This window comes from Pleurodeles waltl, chromosome 6 (assembly GCF_031143425.1).
Source record: "Pleurodeles waltl isolate 20211129_DDA chromosome 6, aPleWal1.hap1.20221129, whole genome shotgun sequence".
NCBI lineage: Eukaryota > Metazoa > Chordata > Amphibia > Caudata > Salamandridae > Pleurodeles > Pleurodeles waltl.
In genome coordinates this window covers 225,698,049-225,720,903 of record NC_090445.1, presented here as the reverse complement: position 1 = coordinate 225,720,903, position 22,855 = coordinate 225,698,049, and the positions used below count along the sequence as shown (strand labels likewise).

The following is a 22,855-nucleotide window of genomic DNA, read 5'->3' as shown; positions in this document are numbered from 1 at the left end:
GACAACTACTGCCAAAACCGCAAAGATCCACAGCAAAGGAAGCAAAAGCGTTGAACTAGAAGAAAAAGAAGAAATAAATTGTTATAATCACAAATACAAATACTTTGCCAGTTGACAAACACCCCACCACCAAGACACCACCAAGAACTTAGAAGTTGTCCCTGGTACCTAAGTGGATCCTGCCCCCCTCGGGGGTAGATGGGCGTAAAAAAATTGGCCAATCTGCCCCCAATGGGGGCAGAAATGGGCAACACCTCTGTGCCCCCTTTTAGGGGGCGACCCTTCCCAAAGGGGGCACCCCCAGCACAACACAAAACAAAAAAATCCCTGCCGTATTGGTGGTTCTGCCCTCCTTGGGGGCAGATGGGCCTACAAAATTAGGGGCAGAGATGGCCAATACGAATTTTCCCCACCTTAGGGAGGCGACCGTTGCCCAAGGGGTGCCCCCAAACACACACCACACACACACACCACACAATCCCTGGCGCCTAGTGTGCTTCCACCCCCCTGGGGGCCAGATCGTCCAAAAAATGGCTGGTCTGCCATCGGGGGGGCCGAAACAGGAAAAAAAAAATAGCTCCCCAGGGGAGCGACCCTTGCCCAAGGGGTTGCCCCCAAAATAAACAATAAAAACAAAGTCCCTGGTGTCTAGTGGATTTCGCCCCCCCCACCTCCTCCTGGCGGCAGATCAGCCCAAAAATTGGCAATCTGCCCCCGGGGGGGGGGGGGGAATACTAAAAAAATAGCCCCCCAGTGCTCAAGGGGTCGCCCCCCCAAAAAAACTTTACAATAAAAATAAATCCCTGGTGTCTAGTGGTTTTCGCCCCCCCCCCCCCCCCCGGGGGCAGATCCACCGAAAAATCGGCAGATCTGCCCCCAGGGATGGGGGGGGCAAAATACAAAACAAAATTGCCCCCGGGGGGGGCGACCCTTGCCCAAGGGGTCGCCCCCAAAATACACATAAAAAAACAACATTCCTGGTGTCTAGTGGTTTTCGCCCCCCCCCCCCTCGGGGCAGATCCGCCGAAAAATTGGCGGATCTGCCCCCGGGGGCGGGGGGGGGGGTGAAATACTAAAAAGAATTGCCCCCGCGGGGGGCGTCCCTTGCCCAAGGGGTCGCCCCCAAAATAAACAAAAAAGAAAATCCCTGGTGTCCTAGTGGAGATTCCTGCTCCACGATTGCGGGCCCTGCCCGCGATCGTGGAGCAGGAATCTTGTGAAAACAGGCACAGGGGGAAAGGAAAAACCCTTTCCTTTCCCCCGTGTCTGTTTTCACCACCCCCCGCCCCCCAAAAACGGAAAGGACTCACCTTTTGGGTCCTTCTCCGAAGACGCGCTGGAAGCAAATGGCTTCCAGCGCGCCCGGCAACACTAGATGACGTCAGCGCACTGTGCACGCGCTGACGTCATCGGATTGCCGTGGGGGGGGCGAGGGTGGAAGGGGAAGGTCTTCCCCTTCCATCCCCGTCTGGGGGGCGGAGGGGGGTGCACGGGGGGGGGGGCGCGCTAGCGCTCCCCCAAGTTCCCCTGTGCCATGGACGAGATGATCTCGTCCAAGGCACAGGGGAACTGTAGCCTTGGACGAGATCATCTCGTCCAAGGCATAGAAGCGGTTAAACACGGTGTGCTTTATTTTCCTCAAGTCCAATAATACATCCAACCCTGGCAGGCTTCTCCACCAACTGCCAGCCCATGTACCAAACATTCTAGTTCCTCCATCCCATCACTAGGCAACAACTGGTTACCACGTTCTATTACAAGCATTACAATACAACACATCTCCCCCTTTTCCCACAATAAATAACATTAAATCTAGAAGAACAATAATACTATGCACTATACACAAAATATGCAATTTGGCAGACAGATATAAAAAAAAATATAAACTAAATCAACTAATATAGATTTCTTTGTATAATTCCAATTCATGTACTATTCACTACCTGTACCCTCAAATTCATACACTCTTATATATTAATTCTGTAAGAGGTTACTCATGTTACATAGTCATTTAAACGCACAGGTCTTCCCACCAATCTTCTTTGCCTACCTTCTTCCTTATTCATTTCATCACATGAACCATTCCTCATCACACACCACTTCCGCAACTCTGCTTCATTACACTTCGTTACCCTACACGCATTCCATCTTCTTCCATCCTCCAACTCCACACTATACTTATTCACCTTCACCACACGCTTCGGTGATGACCATTTGGACAAACCCTTTTTTGTTTTGTCCCACATCCTCGTCCTCACCCAATCACCAATTTCCAAACTTCCTCTCCTCCATCCTTCCTTGTTCCTCTCATCGTACCCTTCTTGTTTTTCCCTCACACGCCTCAACACTTCTTCCTCATCTACTTTGCCTCTTCCTGCTTTGCCCATCCACCCAGGCACAGCTTTGGTACACGGCTTCCTACCTTTTAACAAAATAAACGGGGTTTTCAATGTGAGAGAATTCGGGGTGGTGCGATAATTCCATAAAAGATTCTTTATTTCCTTCCTCCAGTTCAGGTCATTTTGCACCGACAATTGAATATTCTCGCTCAGTACCCTATTGAACCTTTCAACCAAACCATTCTCCCTAGGATGTGCTACAGCTGTTCTAATATGTCTTACACCACATTTTTTCACATAATCACTAAATTCACCGGATGTAAACTGCGGACCATTGTCCGTGATAACTACCTCTGGATAACCCTCTCTCCTCCATACTTCTTCACAAAACTCTATTATCATATTTGACTTTACATCCTTCACAACACTTACCTCAGGCCACTTGGAATGATAATCTACCATTACTATGATACAAATGTTGCCTTCCGTACCCAACAAAAAAGGACCACATATGTCTATACCCACCTTCTGCCATGGTTTGTCCGGGAATGGAAATGGAACCACAGGTGTTTTCTCGCCCACATGGGATTTATCACTGCATGCACATTCTCCACAGTTCCTAACAAATCTCTCTACATCCCTGTCCATCCCCGGCCACCAAAAATCTTCCCTTACCTTTCTCTTCATTCCCGACATGCCCCCATGACCTTCATGTGATATTCCTGGTACTCTTTCTCTCAATTTGCGTGGAACAATCAATCTGTTGCCCCGCCTCAACAAGCCATCAAGGTTCGACAATTCTGACCCTTCACACTTGAAGTTTGCTATCTGACTAGTATTTCCTTCCAATTCGGACCAATGCATCCCCAAATTTTCCTTCAATGCTTGCAACTCCACATCCTCATCAATTGACTTTTGCCAAAGTTCCTCATTTATCGCACCAGTCTCTACATCTTGGATACTTGCAATTAACCATTCTTCTTCATTTTTGTCCACATGACTCTCAATCGGTAACCTGGATAAGCAATCTGCGTTCACGTTCTTCATCCCCGGCACATAACATATAGTAAAGTCATACTCTTGCAGATTGTATACCCATCTCGCTATTCTAGAAGATGCTCGACATGCACCCTTCGTTGTAAACACGTCAATCAACGGTTTATGGTCCGTTCTCAGCTCAAACTTCCTTCCCCATACATAATTCCTAAAATACTTAACACCCCACCAACAGGCAAGGGCTTCCTTTTCTATAGCAGAGTACGTTGCTTCAGCTCCCTTCAATGTCCTTGAAGCAAATGCAACTACACGTTCTTTTCCTTTGTGTGACTGTATTAGCACTGCTCCTAGACCATGCATGCTCGCATCTGTCAACACAATAGTTTAATCACTTGTTACAAAAGGTTTCAGTTCTACTGCGTTAATGAAACACTGCTTTAACGCAGAATACGCCTGTTGACACTCTTTAGACCATTCAAATTTCACTTTTTTTTTATCATACGATGCAATGGCTGAGCAACATTTGCAAAGTTTTTCACAAACTTTGCATAATATTCTGCTAAACTTAGGAAGGATCTTAATTGGTCTTTGTTCGATGGGTTTGGTGCTTTTTCGATCGCTTCCAGTAAATTCGTTTTTGGTTTTATACCATCACCAGATACTGTATGACCCAAATACTCAACACTTTTATACTCAAATTTACACTTCTTCATTTCCACTGTTAATCCTGCTTCCTCTAATACAGAACATACTTTTCTCATCACCACATCATGTTCCTCCCCATTTTCTGCCCACACCAATACGTCATCTTGGAAGAACTTCACATTACTGATATCCCCCAATAACTTTTGCATAACTCTTTGGAACACCGCCGAGGCCGATGCCAATCCAAATGGCATGCGTATAAACCTGAATGCCCCTTCCGGAGTTATGAAAGATGTTAGGTGTCTTGAATCCAGATGTAACATGATCTGGTGGTAAGCATTTGATAGATCAAGAGTGGAAAAAATCTCACCACCCCGAATACTTGTTAACAATTCGTTAATATTAGGTATGAGGTGCCTATCTATCCAAATGTTTTCATTGAGATCCCTTAAGTCCACACACATGCGAATTTTGCCATTCGGTTTGCGCGCCAAAACCACTCGGCTCAACCATTCTGAGGACTCCACTTCCTCTATTACTTCCATATCTAGCAATCTTTTCAACTCCGTCCTCAACGCCTCCTTTAACACTACAGGAACAGCTCTTACTTTATGCACCTTGGGCACAGCCCCTTCCTTTAGTATAATTTTATGTTGAAATCTTCGCAAGCACCCCAATTTCTCACCAAACAGTACAGGGAATTCTATTTTCCACTTGTTCGATTTCTCATCTTCACTCGCCACAGTTAACACTTGCTCTTCCGCATTGGGATTTAGTATAACACCCAAAGCCTTTTGTTCGCCCCAACCCAATAAACACTTTCCACATTCAACCACATAAATATCACTTGATATTTTTTTCCGCTTGAATTCTATTTCCCCTCGGAAGTAACCGATTACAGGTATTTTGTTTCCACTATATCCCAACAAATTCACTTTAGCTTCAAATAATTTCACTTCACCTACTCTTGCCCAAGTCGCTTTATCAATTAATGTATGCGGGGAACATGAATCCGCCCACATACTTACCGATATTCCATTCAGTTCCACCACACATTTGGGTGGTCTGTAATCATTACTCCCCAACATCAACACATCACCATCCACAGCTGTATCATCTAAGGCTACTCCTTGCAACATTAGAAATTCCACTCTCTCATCCTTTTCACATCTATCAAATGAAGTTTCCTCATACGAACTATTAACTGTCTTCTTATCACTTTCTTTCCTATGATTACATACTTTAGAAAAGTGTCCTATTTCATTACATCTAAAACATTTGCTGTTCTTAGCTGGACAGTTTGCCGCAAATGCTAAATGTTTTATGCTACCACACCTATAACACTTTCTCTTTCCAGCTTTCACATTATCACTTTCACACTTAATTTTGTCTACTTCTTGGACAGTTACGTCAGTTTCATTCATATCATTTCTTTTCTCCAATTCCTTGATGTATTTAGACATTGCTTCAATACGTTTTGCTGCAGACAATGTCTCATCCAACGATGAATCCCTTAGAGATAATAATTTTTCTTGTATTTTCCTATCCTTGGTATGGCATATCAGCTGATCACGTATTATCTCTTCATGTAAATCCTTAAATCTACATGTGTTAGCCAGTGATCGCAATGCACATACATACTGATCAATCGTTTCATTTGGTGATTGAGTTCTTGAGAAAAATCTATGCCGTTCTACAACAATACTGAATTTCCTGCAATAATGCTCTTCTAACGCCATCATAGTTCTCACAAATATGTCATTATTGTCATCCTCTCCATCCGAGCCATCACCATTAGCTTCCGACACTTCGTTACTGGGTAATGCTTTCAATACCTTTCTCCCTTCAACCCCTAAATTATGCTTAAGTAAAGCTAATTTCCTTTTTGCAGTAAAGATGGCCCCACCCAGCGCTTCTAAGTAAGTTTCGAATGCTTCACGCCAATCTTCCCAATGCATACAGGGTTCTCTCGGAATATTAAAAAATGTTGCAGGTGGCATTATTGACTGCATGTTTTCCTTTTTTTTTTTTTTTACACTGCTTAGACTTACTAATAATACTACATTAAATTGAGTCGCCCCAATAAAACATACGTCTTAGAATCTCCCCCCTTTTTTTTTTTTAATGTACCTATATAAATAGCATGGTATATTATAATGCCAATCCTCTCTTCATCTGCCGCGTTTCAAAGCAAGTCATTTACATCAGGCACAATAACTGTAATTTGGTCCCAGTTTGCGAATACAACTCGATGCGCCTTTCTAATGTGTTTACTTTTATTTCACGTCTTGTTATCCGCTTGCGCGTTAGTACGCAAGTGCCTTTCTTGTATTCTTCTTGCCCTTGGAGACGCCGGACGAACACAGGCGTGCTTACGTCACTGCGTGTGCTGCCGCAGAAATGGTCCAGCACTGCGTGCTCACGCGACAACACGGCCGCGCGACCCAACGGCGGTTACAGAAAAATCAAAAAGGTAAAATAAAACTTCTTTCTTCTTCCTTTACTTCTCCGCACGTTTATGTCATCCGTAGACACTGATGCTGAGCTTCTTATTATTTTAAAATCGCTCCGCCCTCCTTCAATCGCTCCGTTCGTACACAAGTCAGAGTCTTTTCACCGTACAATAAAAATCGCGTATACGAGCAAAGTATAGTCCATCACATGGTTGATTAGCCTTGGATCGCTGCACCCAGAGACAAGTTGGTCATCCACAACGTTCGTAGCAACGCTTCTGCGGCAAGCTTCTCAGCACCTCTTAGCACCACCAGGGTTGATCAATAGAGCCATTCCATCCTCGTTGCCACTGAAAAGACACTCCGGTGTTGTGATACCTTGAAACAAGATGTGCTTTATTTTCCTCAAGTCCAATAATAGATCCAACCCTGGCAGGCTTCTCCACCAACTGCCAGCCCACGTACCAAACATTCTAGTTCCTCCATCCCATCACTAGGCAACAACTGGTTACCACGTTCTATTACAAGCATTACAATACAACAGATATCACTCACGAGCTAGACCGTGCACCGTTTCTCCTTCAGTCGAGTCGGCGTGCGTCATTTCTTTTCTCTGCAGGAGAGCGATGTGTTGATTGGAATAGCACTCTTGGGTCCGGGCAGGCCTTGCGTCGTTTTTACACGCCCAGCGATGTTTGCATCAGAAATCCTGCTGCACGATGATCCAAAAACCACGCATCTCGGGTTGCGATCTCACCAGCCTCCGTTAGTGATGCTGAGTGTCATTTCTCCAGCCGCGTGTGTCGATCTTCTAGCCGCGCTGCAGGTGAGCATAGATTTTCAGCTGCGAAGCCAGCAGTGCGTCGATTTTGCAGCCATGTCTTGGAGTTACGTCGATCTTTTCCCCGCACGGCGGTCTGTGTGTGTATTTCTTACTCTTGTTCTGCCAGCTTCTCCTTTCAGGGTCCCAGGAACTTGATGAGCACCACTTGGCAGAGTAGGAGTCTCAGCAAAGGCTCTAGGTGCTGGCAGAGAGAAGTCTTTTCTGTCTCTCAGACTTCAAACAACAGGAGGCAAGCTCTAATTCAAGCCCTTGGAGAGTTCTTCCCAAGAAGGAAGACACACAAAGTCCAGTCTTTGTCCTCTTGCACAAGCAGAAGCAGCAACTGCAGGATAGCTCCACAAAGCACAGGCAGGGCAGCTCTTCTTCCTCAGCTTTTCAGCTCTTTTTTCAGGCAGAGGTTCCTCTTGGTTTCCAGAAGTGTTCTAAAGTCTGTGGTTTTGGGTGCCCTTCTTATACCCATTTTGCCCTTTGAAGTAGGCTTACTTCAAAGAAAAGTCTCTCTTGTTTGTGAAATCCTGCCTTACCCAGGCCAGGCCCCAGACCACCAGGGGGTTGGAGACTGAATTGTGTGAGGGCAGGCACAGCCCTTTCAGTTGTGAGTGACCACTCCTCCCCTCCCTCCTAGCACAGATGGCTCATCAGGAAATGCAGACTACACCCCAGCTCCCTTTGTGTCACTGTCTAGAGAAAGGTGCAAACAGCCCAACTATCAAACTGACCCAGACAGGGATTCCACAAACAAGCAGAGTCACAGAAATGGTTTAAGCAAGAAAGCGCTCACTTTCTAAAAGTGGCATTTGCAAACACACAATCTTAAAATCAACTTTACTAAAATATGTATTTTTAAATTGTGAGCTCAGAGACCCCAAACTCCACATATCTATCCGCTCCCAAAGGAAATCTACACTTTAATCCTATTTAAAGGTAGGACCATGTTAACCTATGAGACGGACAGGCCTTGCAACAGTGAAAAACAAATTTAGCAGTATTTAACTGTCAGGACATATAAAACACATTACTATATGTCCTACCTTATCCATACACTGCACCCTGCCCTTGGGGCTACCTAGGGCCTACCTTATGGTTTTTTTTACAGGTAAGAAAAGGGAATGTTTAGGCCTGGCAAGTGCCTAAGGTACTATTGCAGCTGTATACCGTATGACCAATCTCCAGTATTAAAGGGCTATACGTAATAATTGTGGTGCTGTACAGGGAGGGTGGGAACCCGGGCAAATCAGACCGTGAACCCAAGCTTTATTTAACAGAATCTGTGAGTAACCTATTGCTTGAAGGTTCCGTCAGCTAACCAATAAGAGAGCCACTGTATTTGACCAGCTATACAGTAAAGTTTAAACTTTAGTAAGTTTTAAAGTCTGGTGCCCCATCCCACCCCATTCCAAGGGCATTTGCAGTTTTGCCAGGCCCACCCTTTGTCTACCATTGCCCCATATCAAGTCTGCAAGGAGACTATTCAGTGCTTTAAAATAACTAGTGGGGATCAATACCAGCAGGTTAACGAAATAGTATAGGACACGTGGTAACATCACCATCTTGGCAAGTGCCTATCGACCCGCCACAGATAGCTGCAGGGCAGCCCAGAAACAAATTTGCGATCTAGGGGAATTTTTTGCTTTCAACAGGTTCCCATGTAATAGATCCCGTGAGGTCCTGTATATTTGCATTCCCAAGTATCAGAAGGTATTGGCCGCTACTGCTATGATAGCTTCTCCAAAAGGCAATAATATCTCAGATAGTGTATTTTTACAGTAGAAGGCGTAGGATTTGTTATAGTTAATTCTGAGGCCTGACAGGGACGCAAAGTTGGTAAATAACTGGGCAGCTTCAGTGAGATCTCGATCAACGTTTTTTCTATATAAGATGATATCATCTGCGTATAGTGAGATGGAATGCAGTATTTACCCCATCAGTATCTCCCAGTCTCCAGCGCTTTGTCTGATACATTGCGCTAGTGGGTCCAGTGCGATCACAAACAATAGAGGTGACAGTGGACACCCCTGCTTAGTACCATGACAGAATATGAGTCCGATATGTGTGCGCTATTTGCGTACTCTCTCTGTGGGAGAGGTATACAGCAAGCAGACCCTCTGCACATACATAGGGGGATCCCGAATCTAATAAGCGCATGTACTCCCAGCCCAAGGTGTCAAAGGCCCGGCAGAGGTTTAAGGCGAGACGGCCAGCTTTTGGGTGTGTGTTACAACCATAATCCATGATGTGGTACAGTTGGCGGATGTTGAGGGATGTATTTCGGTTCGGTACAAATCCACATTGGTCTATGTGTATTATTTTGTGTAACAGTGGAAGTAGTCTGTGTGATAGGATCTTGCTCGGTATTTTATATTCTGTATTTATGGAAACAAATCGGTCGGGCATTTTCTCGGTTTTAGTAAGGAAGTCACCAGTGCCTGTCATGTAGAGGGAAGTAAGTGTCCTTGTTCTAGAGAGGTTTTATATAGTTTCTCTAGTTGGGGAGCCAGACGTGTTCTATAAGTGGAGTAGAATTTGATTGGAATTCCGTCTGTACCTGGGGACTTGTTACGATCTAGGTCTTTTATTGCTTCGCTTATCTCACGTGTGGTAATGCGTGCTGCAAGGGTTTTCCTGTCATTAGCTTCCAGGGAGGACAAAGTGAGCCCTTGGAAGCATAGTTGGATCTCTTCTTGACTTGTTATCGAGGGGCCAGTGTTGAAGTTTGTATAAAATTTGCAAAACGGAGTATTGATATCCTGTTGTGTTAATCATCTATACGTGTAATGCCTTTTGGGGAACACAAGCTGTGGAATTCCTGACATACTCTTTACTGAGATAATGTGTATGAATTTTGCAATACATCTTATTCTTCGGTCAAGTGAGTTGCAGTGCTCTGCATTATTGATTGAGTGCTATCTTTATCACAGTAGTGCTATTCTATCTTTCAGGCTTTAGACAAATATTACTGGACAAAATTGTCAGGCTGGCCTTAAGCCTTCAGACCATAGCCCTTAAAATACTATAACATGTGAGTTGCGGGACTAATGAGTTAACATTAATTCCCAGTAGTTGGTTGACCAAAAACAAATAGTGTTCGTCACTCAGCTGAATTAGTGTTGGGGTTCAAGGTCAAAACCACAACAATAACAGTACAATGATAGAGATGTTAGAGTTGTCCGTATATTCATTAACAACTCTATTTTTTGCAAACAGTGTGCACCATCCGAGCTCTTGCAGTCGGCTATTCGCGAACCTCATTTTAAGTAGGAAATGCTACAGGATTATTGAGGAAGCATTTGATTGCTCTAGAAGCCGATGAGAATAGATTCACAACAGTCATCAGGCCTAGAGGCCCTGTTGAAAAGTTATTACTGCAACATTATAAATACGCACTTAGGTCAATCAACAAAAAGTTCAAATGAGAGAAACAGTCAAGATATACCATTTAGGCTGCAACAGGGAATGTTCTTAGCTTAAACTGCCACTTAATGCAGGCATGCAAATTTAAAATACACGCAGAATGATCTACCACCAAGACATAAATAGAGATAAATGTACCAAAATCACCAAATGCAATACCGAGGCACCAAATCCTACAATGAAGCTCTTTAGGGTCTACAGAGACAATATCTATCTACAAAAATAAAAGACAAGCAATGCTCTTTTGAGCAGCAACGTTTGTACTTATTCTGTCAGGCTTCTCAAGTGAGTAGCTTTTGAGCTACTGGTAGATCTTAGCTACCTCAAATGAACTCTCCGGTGTGCAGCCGAGCCCTCTAAATTTGAAGCTTTTGCTTATTTTAATTAATATATGTATACCAAAATTGAAAACAGGTTATGCAAGAAAAAAGATGTGTATTTTCAGAACTTAAAAGATATGTTTGGAGAGAAATGATTACATTTCCAAAATATATTTAAAGCTGATATTTGAGCGATAAATCATGTTGCGTGGGGAAATGTATTGCTAATATTATTTCCTTGGTGCCTGGCTGTTGTGTATTACCCATGCTGCACCGAGGAGACCACTGCTGGTAATCATGCATATAATGGCCACTAATATAATCTTGTTTGATGTGGTCACAGTTGCATCATTAATATTTTTGGTAGCTCAGGAAGATTTTTGCTGATATAACTAGATCCTGTTACTGGAAAGGTTGGACCGCGTTCAGGCCAACCACAGAAATCTAAACTGTTACAAAGAGATCTTAAATACCCACAAAATAATCAAAGACAGGCTTGTAGCAGCCTGACTTCAACTAATGGCCGAGTACCAGAACCAGACACCACCCCACTCCTGCTCTCTCCACCTGTCACTGTCCCAAGGTTTATGCAGCTGAAGAGCGTCGACTTCAGGCCCACCACAACATTAACAAGAACATATCCTCCTCCTTGAATCTTCTCCACCAGGAACTATCCTTTTATCAGACATTCTTTGAGCGCTTTCTTCCCAACTGTACCATTCAGCCTGCAGGAGAGGACTGGGGAATAAAAACCAACTCTGGCAAAACTGCTTAAACCAGCAACGCCATTTGTCTCCTTACACAGACTCACTCTTTCCCCCCCATCCATTCTCCAAAGAGGTTGGACACTCCCTTTCTGGAGAAATGTCCCACATTTGAGCATTAATTACTGATAACAGCTCATCAAAAGCCATTGCCACAAGCCAATTTTGTTGTTCTTTTACAACTGCTTCCCCCCTTAGATATGTAGCCTTACGTGAATAACAGTAGACTGTCCCTGATATTCCTTTCAAACATGTTTTAAACTAACACTGTCCTCCCCTAGGTCTGTTCTAATCTTGGAAAAAATTATGGGTCCTCTTTAGATTGACCCATTTCTATCAGTGCTTTGAATGAGTTTTCTTTTGAATGAGTTTTCTTTTCTTAAGCATACCATAGGCTGCTTTTTCCTTCCAGACATTTATTGTTGTTTACTCATTAAAAGGTTTGCAGAAAATATGCACCCACTTGCTGCTGCAACAACATCCTTAAAGGCTTACGTTTAGTTGTTCCTTTTTCTTTTACTATACTGACATCAGGAAATAGAAAGATTTCTAATATGAAAAACAATTTTCTGTTCTTCCTCAACACATTTCAGGAACTAATTGTGGGCAACCTCATTATTCAGATGAGCCCACTCCCAGACGTTTCTCTCTTCTAGGCATAAATTAATAGCTCAAGGTCACTTCATCTCAAAATGCTCCTAGTTAAGTATTGCGTTGCTTGTAGGTTTTATGTGAGATGCCACTAAAACTAATAATCTAGCTATACGAGGCTCTCACATGAGGCTCACGCTTTTCCTCCCAGCTTTATGTAAAATACATTTTCTTTTATTAAGGAGTTGCATAACTCTCATTTATTTAAATTCTGACATCTTATTGGAATATGATGTGCTGCAAAATTAATCACTACTCAATCACATTCATTCATGCTTCAACAAGAGTGTTACACTCAGTTTGTCCAATTTGGTGTTTCTCCTCAATGTAGTGCTTTTCTATTTTTATGCAGCTTCTTCATTATTAGACGATTGGACGGCAAGGTTGGTCTTTGTCCGGATGAATCCATGTTATCTTTTGCTGGAATACATTTTAACCTTAAGTTACGATCAATACATTTCTTGGAGCACATTCCTTTTATGTTTTAGTGACAGATCAAGTTTAGTTATAGTTGCACATTTTTTTCTACTGATTCATTCTCTTAAAATTATCCTGTAGGCACTGGTCACTTTAAAAGTATGTGATCTTGAGCTCACATAAGTGCTGTGGTGGCTGCAAGACATCCCACTCAGTCATTCAGTTGGTAAATTTGTTGCTGCGTCCTCTGCCTGGTCCTGTTATGGCTGCAGTCACTACATGTTTGGAATTGAGAATCATCCTTACAATGGCTACCTCGCCACGAACCTTCCTGCATCCCTTCATGAGAAATGTACACTCTTTAGTGTCTGACTCTGTCCATTCACTGCCCATTGCTTTGCTGAGGAGCTTGTTCTCAGATTCTGCAGTTTGCAACAGCACCAGCCCAAAGGCCTAATCCTCTCCCAGTTAGTGTTTGTAAATCCATTACAGCCCATGTCCACATTTAAAATGCACTTGAAGTGTGCCCCTAGCAAAGGTAGCTCATAGTTATACAACATAACAACTAACATTTAATGTCAATTCATACTGTATACGAGTTAAAAGGATAAACAAAGATAGTGATTTAAAAACATACTATATAGACTGTTTATTATATTTACAAAAACTAGTATGAAAGCCATTCAAATTAATGTTTATGCTTCTGTTTCTCATTTAGTGTGATAGATTTTTCTTTGAGTATGTCTGTAAAAATGTCTTTGTTTGCCTAGAGTTGCTTACTGAACTGCTCTTAAATTCATATAATTGCACATAGATTTTTTAAAGCAGATCTGTGTTTAATTGTTTATACAAACTGGCAACTGGTTAATGATATGTTTCTTTAATTTATTTAAAGGCTTAAATACTCCATTCTCAAAAAGCAGCACAGTTAAAGGTACATCAAAGTAAATTAATGGTGTACATGAGTCAAGTCAAAGCAAACTTTATTTGGCTGCAATAGCAGCCATAAAAGTGCATGTGAAACACATAGGTGGTCATTATGCTTTTGATGGTCACCTGACTGCCATGGCGAGGGTGGCGTCCGAAGCCAAACTGCTGAAACACTGCCCGTACCACCAGGGCAGTCGGACCGCCGGGCCGGAGGTGAGCACTTCTGGCAAGGCGGTAGCCGCAATACCACCATCGGTATTACGACTCTGTAGACAACCAACATTTTCGTGGTGGTTGCACCGCTGCGAAAATGCTGTCGGTCATGCACCTGGCGACAGGAATCTCCATTTCTGTCGCCAGCAGACACACCCCCACAGGACCACACACGCGCGCCCCCACTCGTCCACGCATTCACTTGCATACACCCCCACACACTCGCACCCAAACACTCACTCAGATACACTCATTCACTTGCATGCACGCACTCAGACATACACATTCACTTGCATGCATGCACTCAGACATCCCCCACATCCCCCCTGCATTCATAAAAACACACGCATTCACACACACACCCTCCCCCCGCATTCACACACACATAGATGCACTCAAACACACAGACACCCCCCCCGCATTCATACACACACATGTAGACACCCCTCACATTCACACAACACCCCTCCATTCGGACGATCAACTTTCCTTTTCCAGTGCGGTGGTCGTCCGGGAGGACATGGGTCCTGGCGTTTTCCACTGCCAGCACCGCACCGCCGACAGGACTCTGCCGTATCACACATCATAATATGGCGGGCAGAGTCTTGTTGGCGTGGCAGTGCTGGTGGTCGAACCTCCTCTCTTTCTCCGTCGGCCAGGCCGACAGGGTCTGATTTCCACCCGTAAACGGGCAGAAATCCTACCTAAGTCAAAATATGGCGGTCTTCGGACCACCAGCACTGGCGGTCTGTTGGCGGCCGTGAAAAAAGACCGCCAAAGTCATAATGACCACCATAGTGAGTCACATAACATAAGACATTTATGGAAAGGGGCACCTCGCCATATGTTGTAATTGGGAAATACTTTTTAAAAATAACATAATTAAACTCAAAATGCGACATTCAAAGCTGTGTTGTTTTCATTAGAGTTTTGTAAAAAAAACATATATACACATGTTTATGTGTATAATCTCCTGAGTATTTATGACAGTTGAAAATAATCTTTCATCTGCCGCACGAGGATGATTTCTCACAAAATAGTTTATTTCATATGGATTTGTCAAAAGTAGAAGCAAAAGCCATGTAAAGTCCAACCTCTTTCACTTAATTGTGATTCTGTGTTGCTTCATGTGAAGCTGCTCTTACTAAAATGACATATTGGAAAGTGCTACCTTGATGCCAACTCAATGCGTAAAAGGGATAACATACAACTGAAAGATGTACTTTAGCAAAATGGTAGCCTTGATGATATTGGTGTGTTGTAATACATTAAGCCATACTTACTGTCACTTCTTTATTTAAACTCCAGTCTTGTGCACTTGTAGGTAAGCAGCCCTAAGTGTATCCTTTAACTCCTGAGTAACTTGGACACCCAAATAGCTAATCTTGTATTATACTTATACCTGGATTTCATTTCTCAAGACACAACCTCTATATAATATTTACTTATATCTAGTCAGACAACCACCAAGCTATTCATTTTTCTTCAGTCAGCATCAATTGATATCTAAAGTATAAGTAATAATTTAAATTGCATAGGACATAGGCCCTCATTCTGACCCTGGCGGTCGGTGATAAAGCGGCGGCCAAGCCACCAACAGGCCGGCGGTCTAAAATATGCAATTCTGACCCTGGCGGGAACCGCCAACACAGCCCGCCAACTTAACACTCCGACCGCCACAGCGGTACAAACAAACAGCGCGGCGGTTCCCGCCAACAGCCCGGCGGCAGACAATGTACCGCCCACCCTATTACGACCCACCAATCTGCCACCTTTTCCGGGGCGGGAGCACCGCCGATAAGAACACGGCGGAAACAGACTACGAACGGGAAAACGCTCACCTCTACGCACTCCACGCGAGATTCCGGCAGTATGGAGCCAGAGTTGCAGGTCATCCCCGCACTCCTATTCCTGCTCATATACCAGGAGCACGCCCGGCGGCGAGGAAGACATCGGTGAGTACTGCACCTACGACACAGGGGAGGGAAAAGATTACCGGCACACACCCACCCACCCACCCACACCCACTACAACACACACATCAATGCATTCCCACAGATCACTGTCACAACCCACAAACCACCCCCCTCCGAAATAATGCAAAGACCAAAAGAAGAGATCATAAACGGGCAGATATATTGAAATATGTACACCAGTAATCCCAAATAATAAATAAACTATGTACAAAATATATACAGCTACTAAATGTAGTCCAACCACTGTCCGTGGATCACAGGGGTCCTGTGCAAAGGGGCAAGGCCCAGTCCCACGACAAGAACTCCACGGAGAGAACACTGCAGGGGCATCAGAAAGAAAATAGGACAGGCACCTCAGGGGGAAGGGAAGGGGGGGCACCTCAGCCACTTGAGTACACGACGCCAGATCCACGAGGGGACTCCATGACCACTGGCCCATCCTGGGGAGAGCAAAGCCACAGTCCAAACAGTTCATACAGTGGGTGGCCTGCCCACTGGGCCATCCTGGGGAGAGCAAAGCCACAGTCCAAACAGTCCATACAGTGGGTGGCCTGCCCACTGGGCCATCCTGGGGAGAGCAAAGCCACAGTCCAAACAGTCCATACAGTGGGTGGCCTGCCCACTGGGCCATCCTGGGGAGAGCAAAGCCACAGTCCATACGGTCCATACAGTGGGTGGCCTGCCCACTGGGCCATCCTGGGGAGAGCAAAGCCACAGTCCATACAGTCCATACAGTGGGTGGCCTGCCCACTGGGCCATCCTGGGGAGAGCAAAGCCACAGTCCATACAGTCCATACAGTGGGTGGCCTGCCCACTGGGCCATCCTGGGGAGAGCAAAGCCACAGTCCATACAGTCCATAACAGACCCCACTGCCACTGGAGGAGGCAAGTTGGCCAGAGGACATCCTGCAGCCCTGCCCGAGATAGATCCTGCCCTGCCACGTCTGCCAAAGGGCCAGCGGTTCTTGCCCTGAAGGGCCCAGTTCAGCGGTTCTTGAGACGGCGGGGCCCAGTTCAGCACTCCTTGCCTTGAAGGGCCCAGTTCAGCGCTCCTTGCCTTGTAGGGCCCAGTTCAGCGGTCCTTGCCCTGAAGGGCCCAGTTCAGCGCTCCTTGCCTTGTAGGGCCCAGTTCAGCGGTCCTTGCCCTGAAGGGCCCAGTTCAGCGGTTCTTGAGACGGCGGGGCCCAGTTCAGCACTCCTTGCCTTGTAGGGCCCAGTTCAGCGGTCCTTGCCCTGAAGGGCCCAGTTCAGCGGTTCTTGAGACGGCGGGGCCCAGTTCAGCGCTCCTTGCCTTGAAGGGCCCAGTTCAGCGCTCCTTGCCTTGTAGGGCCCAGTTCAGCGGTCCTTGCCCTGAAGGGCCCAGTTCAGCGCTCCTTGCCTTGTAGGGCCCAGTTCAGCGGTCCTTGCCCTGAAGGGCCCAGTTCAGCGGTTCTTGAGACGGCGGGGCCCAGTTCAGCGCTCCTTGCCTTGTAGGGCCCAGATCAGCGGTCCTTGCCCTGAAGGGCCCAGTTCAGCGGTTCTTGAGACACCGGGGCCCAGTTCAGCGCTCCTTGCCTTGTAGGGCCCAGTTCAGCGGTCCTTGCCCTGAAGGGCCCAGTTCAGCGTTCCTTGCCTTGTAGGGCCCAGTTCAGCGGTCCTTGCCCTGAAGGGCCCAGTTCAGCGGTTCTTGAGACGGCGGGGCCCAGTTCAGCGGTTCTTGCCCTGAAGGGCCCAGTTCAGCGGTTCTTGAGACGGCGGGGCCCAGTTCAGCGGTTCTTGAGACGGCGGGGCCCAGTTCAGCGGTTCTTGAGACGGCGGGGCCCAGTTCAGCGCTCCTTGCCTTGAAGGGCCCAGTTCAGCGGTTCTTGAGACGGCGGGGCCCAGCGGAGCGGTGCGTGAGACGGCGGGGCCCAGCGGAGCGGTGCTTGAGACGGCGGGGCCCAGTTCAGCGGTTCTTGCCTTGTAGGGCCCAGTTCAGCGGTCCTTGCCCTGAAGGGCCCAGTTCAGCGGTTCTTGAGACGGCGGGGCCCAGTTCAGCGGTTCTTGCCCTGAAGGGCCCAGTTCAGCGGTTCTTGAGACGGCGGGGCCCAGTTCAGCGGTTCTTGAGACGGCGGGGCCCAGTTCAGCGGTTCTTGAGACGGCGGGGCCCAGTTCAGCGCTCCTTGCCTTGAAGGGCCCAGTTCAGCGGTTCTTGAGACGGCGGGGCCCAGCGGAGCGGTGCGTGAGACGGCGGGGCCCAGCGGAGCGGTGCTTGAGACGGCGGGGCCCAGTTCAGCGGTTCTTGCCCTGAAGGGCCCAGTTCAGCGGTTCTTGAGACGGCGGGGCCCAGTTCAGCGGTTCTTGAGACGGCGGACGGTCTATGGCCAACTGCTAATTGCCTGGTGGTGCCCTCCTGGGCAGCGGGGATGGTGCTCCTTCACTGCCCACCTGGGCTGTGGGTGGTGGGGCCCTCCTGGCCAGCTGGGCTGGGTCCTCCCTGGGCAGCGGCTATGGGGGTGGTGGGCTCTCCCGGGGCAGCTGTGCCGGTTCCTCCCGGGGCAGCGGCTATGGGGGTTGTGGGCTCCTCCTGGGCAGCAGGCCTGCTGCCTGACCTCTCTGACTTGCTGCCCTTGCCCTCCTTAGTCGTGGGCCTGTGGCCCTTTCCTCCCTTTGGAGCTGTGGCTGGTGACTGTCTCTGGGTGGTGTCCGGGGGGGATGTAGAAGGCGGCTCCTGCGGCGACCCTTCCGCCTTCTGCTCCTCTTCCCAGGGGGTGGGCTGGCTGTCCCCTTGCTGCTGGGCGAAGATCCAGACATGCGGGCTGGCGGGCTCCAATACCCCTGCACCCTTGTCAAGGGGGCTGCAGGGCTGGTGGTGGCTGAGGTGCTCTTCTTACCCCGACGAGAAGGAGGGGGGGGCTCAGGGTCAGGAAAGAAGTTAGTAGTGGCGAGGAAGAGCTTCTTGGGACAATGGAGAGTGGTAGGTACAGTGGGAATGGGAGTGGAGGGAGAGGATGTGGTTGTAGGTGAGTCACGTTTGCTGTCTTTGGGTGCAGGTGCAGGAGGGATAGGCTGTCGTGAGGTGGATGGCTGTTGGGTGGGTGGGTGGCTGCGTTTGTGTGGTGTGGAAGAGGGGGTGACAGACACAGTGGGAGAGGACACAGGGGACGTGTAAATGGCAGTGGGGGTGGTGACTGCACGTGTGCGGACTGGAGTGGAGGGTGTGCTGGTGATGGAAACACTGGCTGATGGTGAGGTGAATGGAGGTGTGAGTGTAGACGTCACAGGGAGGGAGACGAGGAGGTGGGGGTCACAGAGGTGGTAGTGACTGTTGGCATGTCTGCATCGGAATGTTGCGTGTGTGAATGTCTGCGTGATCTGTGGTGCTTATGTTTGGATGAGCTTCTCTTGGGTGTTGAGGTGTGTGCAGGCTGGTCTGATGGTGTGGGTGGGACAGGCAGAGGAACAGGAGACTGGGAGGAGGGAGTTAGTAGAGGCAGGCAGGAGACAGGGACAATGGCTGCCGTCAGTGCTGAGGCCAGAGCCTGGAACGATCGCTGATGGGCAGCCTGACCCGAATGAATGCCCTCCAGGTACGCATTGCTGTGATGAACCTCCCTCTCCACCCCCTGGATGGCATTCAAAAGGGTAGTCTGCCCAACAATGAGCGTTCGGAGGAGGTCAATGACCTCCTCACTGAGGGCAGCGGGGGTAACAGGGGCAGGGCCTGAGGTGCCTGGGGCGAAGGAGATGCCCGGCTTCCTGGCAGAGCGGGCACGGGGCGAACGCTGAGGGGCTGCTGGGAGGGCGGAGATGGTGCGCTGGGTGGCGGCTGTACCTGTAATGGCGGGGGGCACGGATGGTGCCACCCCCGCAAGGGAGCCCCCTTCCGAGGACGTGTCCGTGTCGCTGCAGGGTCCAGTTGTCCCCGTCGTGGAGCTCCCCTCGCCCTCCGTCTCACTGGTCCAGTCTGACTCTGTGGCATGGCCCTCCTGGGCCATGTGAGATGCAGCTCCCTCCTGCCCCGATGCCACTTCTCCTCCGCCTGATAATGCTGATGCACACAAGCACAGAAAGACAAACAAAAAGGGGGGGGGAGAGAGAAATAAAGGGATATTGAGTGCATGGATCTCCGGTACAGTTAGCGGACATGACAGACACAGATGCCCCCTGCACTAAGTTGCGCACTTGGGGTCCGCTACGCATTCCGTGGAACATGCCCTACACGCCTAGAGTTGACAACTGCACCCATGGATGACACGGCCCAGGGATGGCTGTACTGACAAACTACTGAGGGTGGTGGCTGGGGACACAGGGGCTTACGGGGGTGCCCAGCCTACAGATATCGCCCTGGCCTAGGGGGACCCCCAGCCCTCCTCCCCCACCCAGACACCTCCACTGCGCGACAACAGAGTAGATAATGCTTGTACTCACCCCCTTGTGTCTGCTGTGCTGCCCTCACGCGCCCATCCAATTCAGGGTAGGCCACCGCCAGGATCCGGAACATCAGGGGGCTCAGTTGACGGCAGGCACCCCGCCTACGTTGGGAGGCCATCCCCAGCAGAGACTCGGCGGTCTTCTTGGTCCCGCGGCGGATGTCCTCCCACCTCTTGCGGCAGTGGGTGCCCCGTCGATGGTGGACCCCCAGGGCCCGGACTTCCTTGGCGATGGCACGCCAAATCCCGATCTTCTCATGGGCGCGGACCTATGTGACACGTACAGGGAGGGAGAAATACCACGTTCAAGTTTCTCAGCATTTTCCTTTCCAGTGGCCCAACGCCCCCCATCCCCGCCAGGCCCCCCGCCAGGCCCAACATGCCCCCCATCCCCGCCAGGCCCCCCGCCATGCCCCCCGCCAGGCCCAACATGCCCCCCATCCCCGCCAGGCCCCCCGCCAGGCCCCCAAGCCAGCCAGTGGCCCCAAATCCATATTGAATTAAACTCACTTGTTGGTCTGGAGGACCGTAGAGTAGCGCATACTGGGGGAGGACCCCATCCACAAGTTTCTCCAACTCCTCTCCAGTGAAGGCAGGGGCCCTTTCCCCAGGCGCAGCAGCCATTGTCCCTTCCAGACCGAGGTCACAGCAACACTTGCAGTATAGGTCCTCTCCTGTGAAAGTTCAAGTCGCAAGTGGATAAGTAGATAGAAAATGGCGGTCACGTCCGCGGCGGTGCGTACCGCGGCGGTGCGTCCCGCCACCGCCGGCGCCCTTCGCCATTGGCTCCTGAAACCCATAGGCTTCAATGTTAACCAATGCGGCTTCGCGCCGCGGTCTTCGCCCGCCGCCCGCCGCGGTGTGCCACGCCAGCGCATTGACCTCACATCCCATTGTCACACTTCACAGGTCAGGCAGCCGCCATTTCCAGGGCCCACATGGCTCAATTTCAACTGCGTCACACAGGCCTAGGCCTTGCATAGCCACTCAGACACGCCATTCACTGCATAGAGAATCGTATACTGTGCTAGCTGTGAGTACGTACCTGTGGGTTGCTTGACTGTGTGCTCCATGTTGTCCTTCCTAGGCACCGTCCGCTGGGTTGGGCGAGGAGACGGATGAATCCTCCCGTGTACCGACCGCTGGTGGACCTATCGACAATGGAAGAACGCCACATTATCCTGACCTACCGTCTTAACCGTGCCACTATCCATGAACTGTGTGCCCAGCTGGAGCCCGACCTGATGTCCCCCATCCGCCAACCCACAGGGATTCCCCCTCTGGTGCAGGTCATGTCAGTACTACATTTCTTGGCAAGTGGGTCATTTCAGACAACCGTGGGAATTGCTTCTGGGATGTCTCAGCCCATGTTTTCGAAGGTGTTATCCAGAGTGTTGTCTGCCCTGATGAAATCCGTGAGGAACTACATCATTTTCCCTGAGGTGGGCGAATTGGCTACAGTGAAGGGTGATTTCTACGCCCTTGGACATATTCCCAACGTAATTGGTGCCATTGATGGGACCCATGTGGCTTTGGTTCCCCCAAGAGACAGGGAGCAGGTGTACAGGAACAGAAAAAATTACCATTCAATGAACATCCAGGTGGTGTGTTTGGCTGACCAGTACATCTCGCATGTAAATGCCAAATTCCCAGGGTCAGTGCATGACGCCTACATCCTCAGGAATAGCAGCATCCCTTACGTGATGGAACAGCTACAGAGACACCGTGTATGGCTAGTGGGGGACTCTGGGTACCCCAACCTGTCGTGGCTACTGACCCCAGTAAGGAATCCCCGGACCAGGGCAGAGGAACGGTACAATGAGGCCCATGGGCGTACTAGGAGGGTGATCGAACGCACCTTTGGCCTCCTAAAGGCCAGGTTTAGGTGCCTGCATATGACAGGTGGATCCCTAATGTACTCACCTAAGAAGGTGTGTCACATCATCGTGGCCTGCTGCATGCTTCACAACCTGGCTTTGCGCCGCCAGGTGCCTTTCCTGCAGGAGGATGGTCGAGACGGTGGTGTTGTGGCAGCGGTGGAACCTGAGGAGAGTGACGAGGAGGAAGACGACGGGGCTGAAACAGACAACAGGGACAGAATCATTGAACAGTACTTCCAATAGGACACAGGTAACATTTCAAAGATAATTTATTAAAAGTTAACTACTCTCCAGCATCTCTGCTGGCTGTCTATTTGCCCCAGTGTATGATGACTGAGTTTTGGCTTTTCCCTCCCTATTTCAGATCTGGGGTCCCCACTACGAGTCCTGTGCTTCGTTTCCCCATGGACTACAGCTTTGTGGCAGCTGTTTGTTGACTTCACCATGTACAAGGACATATTTGCACTGTCATGTCAATTACAATCTATTGAAATCACAGCCAGACTCCAGATATTTTGGTGCAAAATAGGTGTTTATTTAAGTGCTCAAAATGGGATGGGTGGTTTCAAGTGGGTGGGGGCTATGGTGAAGGAATGTCCATGGCAGAGTCCAGAGTAACAGTCAC

At 48.5% G+C, this 22,855-nt stretch overlaps 1 protein-coding gene and 1 long non-coding RNA gene across 5 annotated transcripts in view; one reads left to right on the top strand and one right to left on the bottom strand.

Annotated features, from left to right (window-relative positions):
• The window catches only part of DCAKD (dephospho-CoA kinase domain containing), a 292,941-nt gene that overhangs the window by 208,658 nt on the left and 61,428 nt on the right, over positions 1-22,855 (top strand). The window lies entirely within an intron of this gene.
• On the bottom strand, positions 20,911-22,424 carry LOC138301908 (uncharacterized). Its single transcript, XR_011205154.1, has 3 exons — positions 22,274-22,424; positions 21,396-21,501; positions 20,911-21,024 (listed from the first exon to the last, which is right to left on the bottom strand). It is a non-coding gene; the product is annotated as an uncharacterized lncRNA (long non-coding RNA).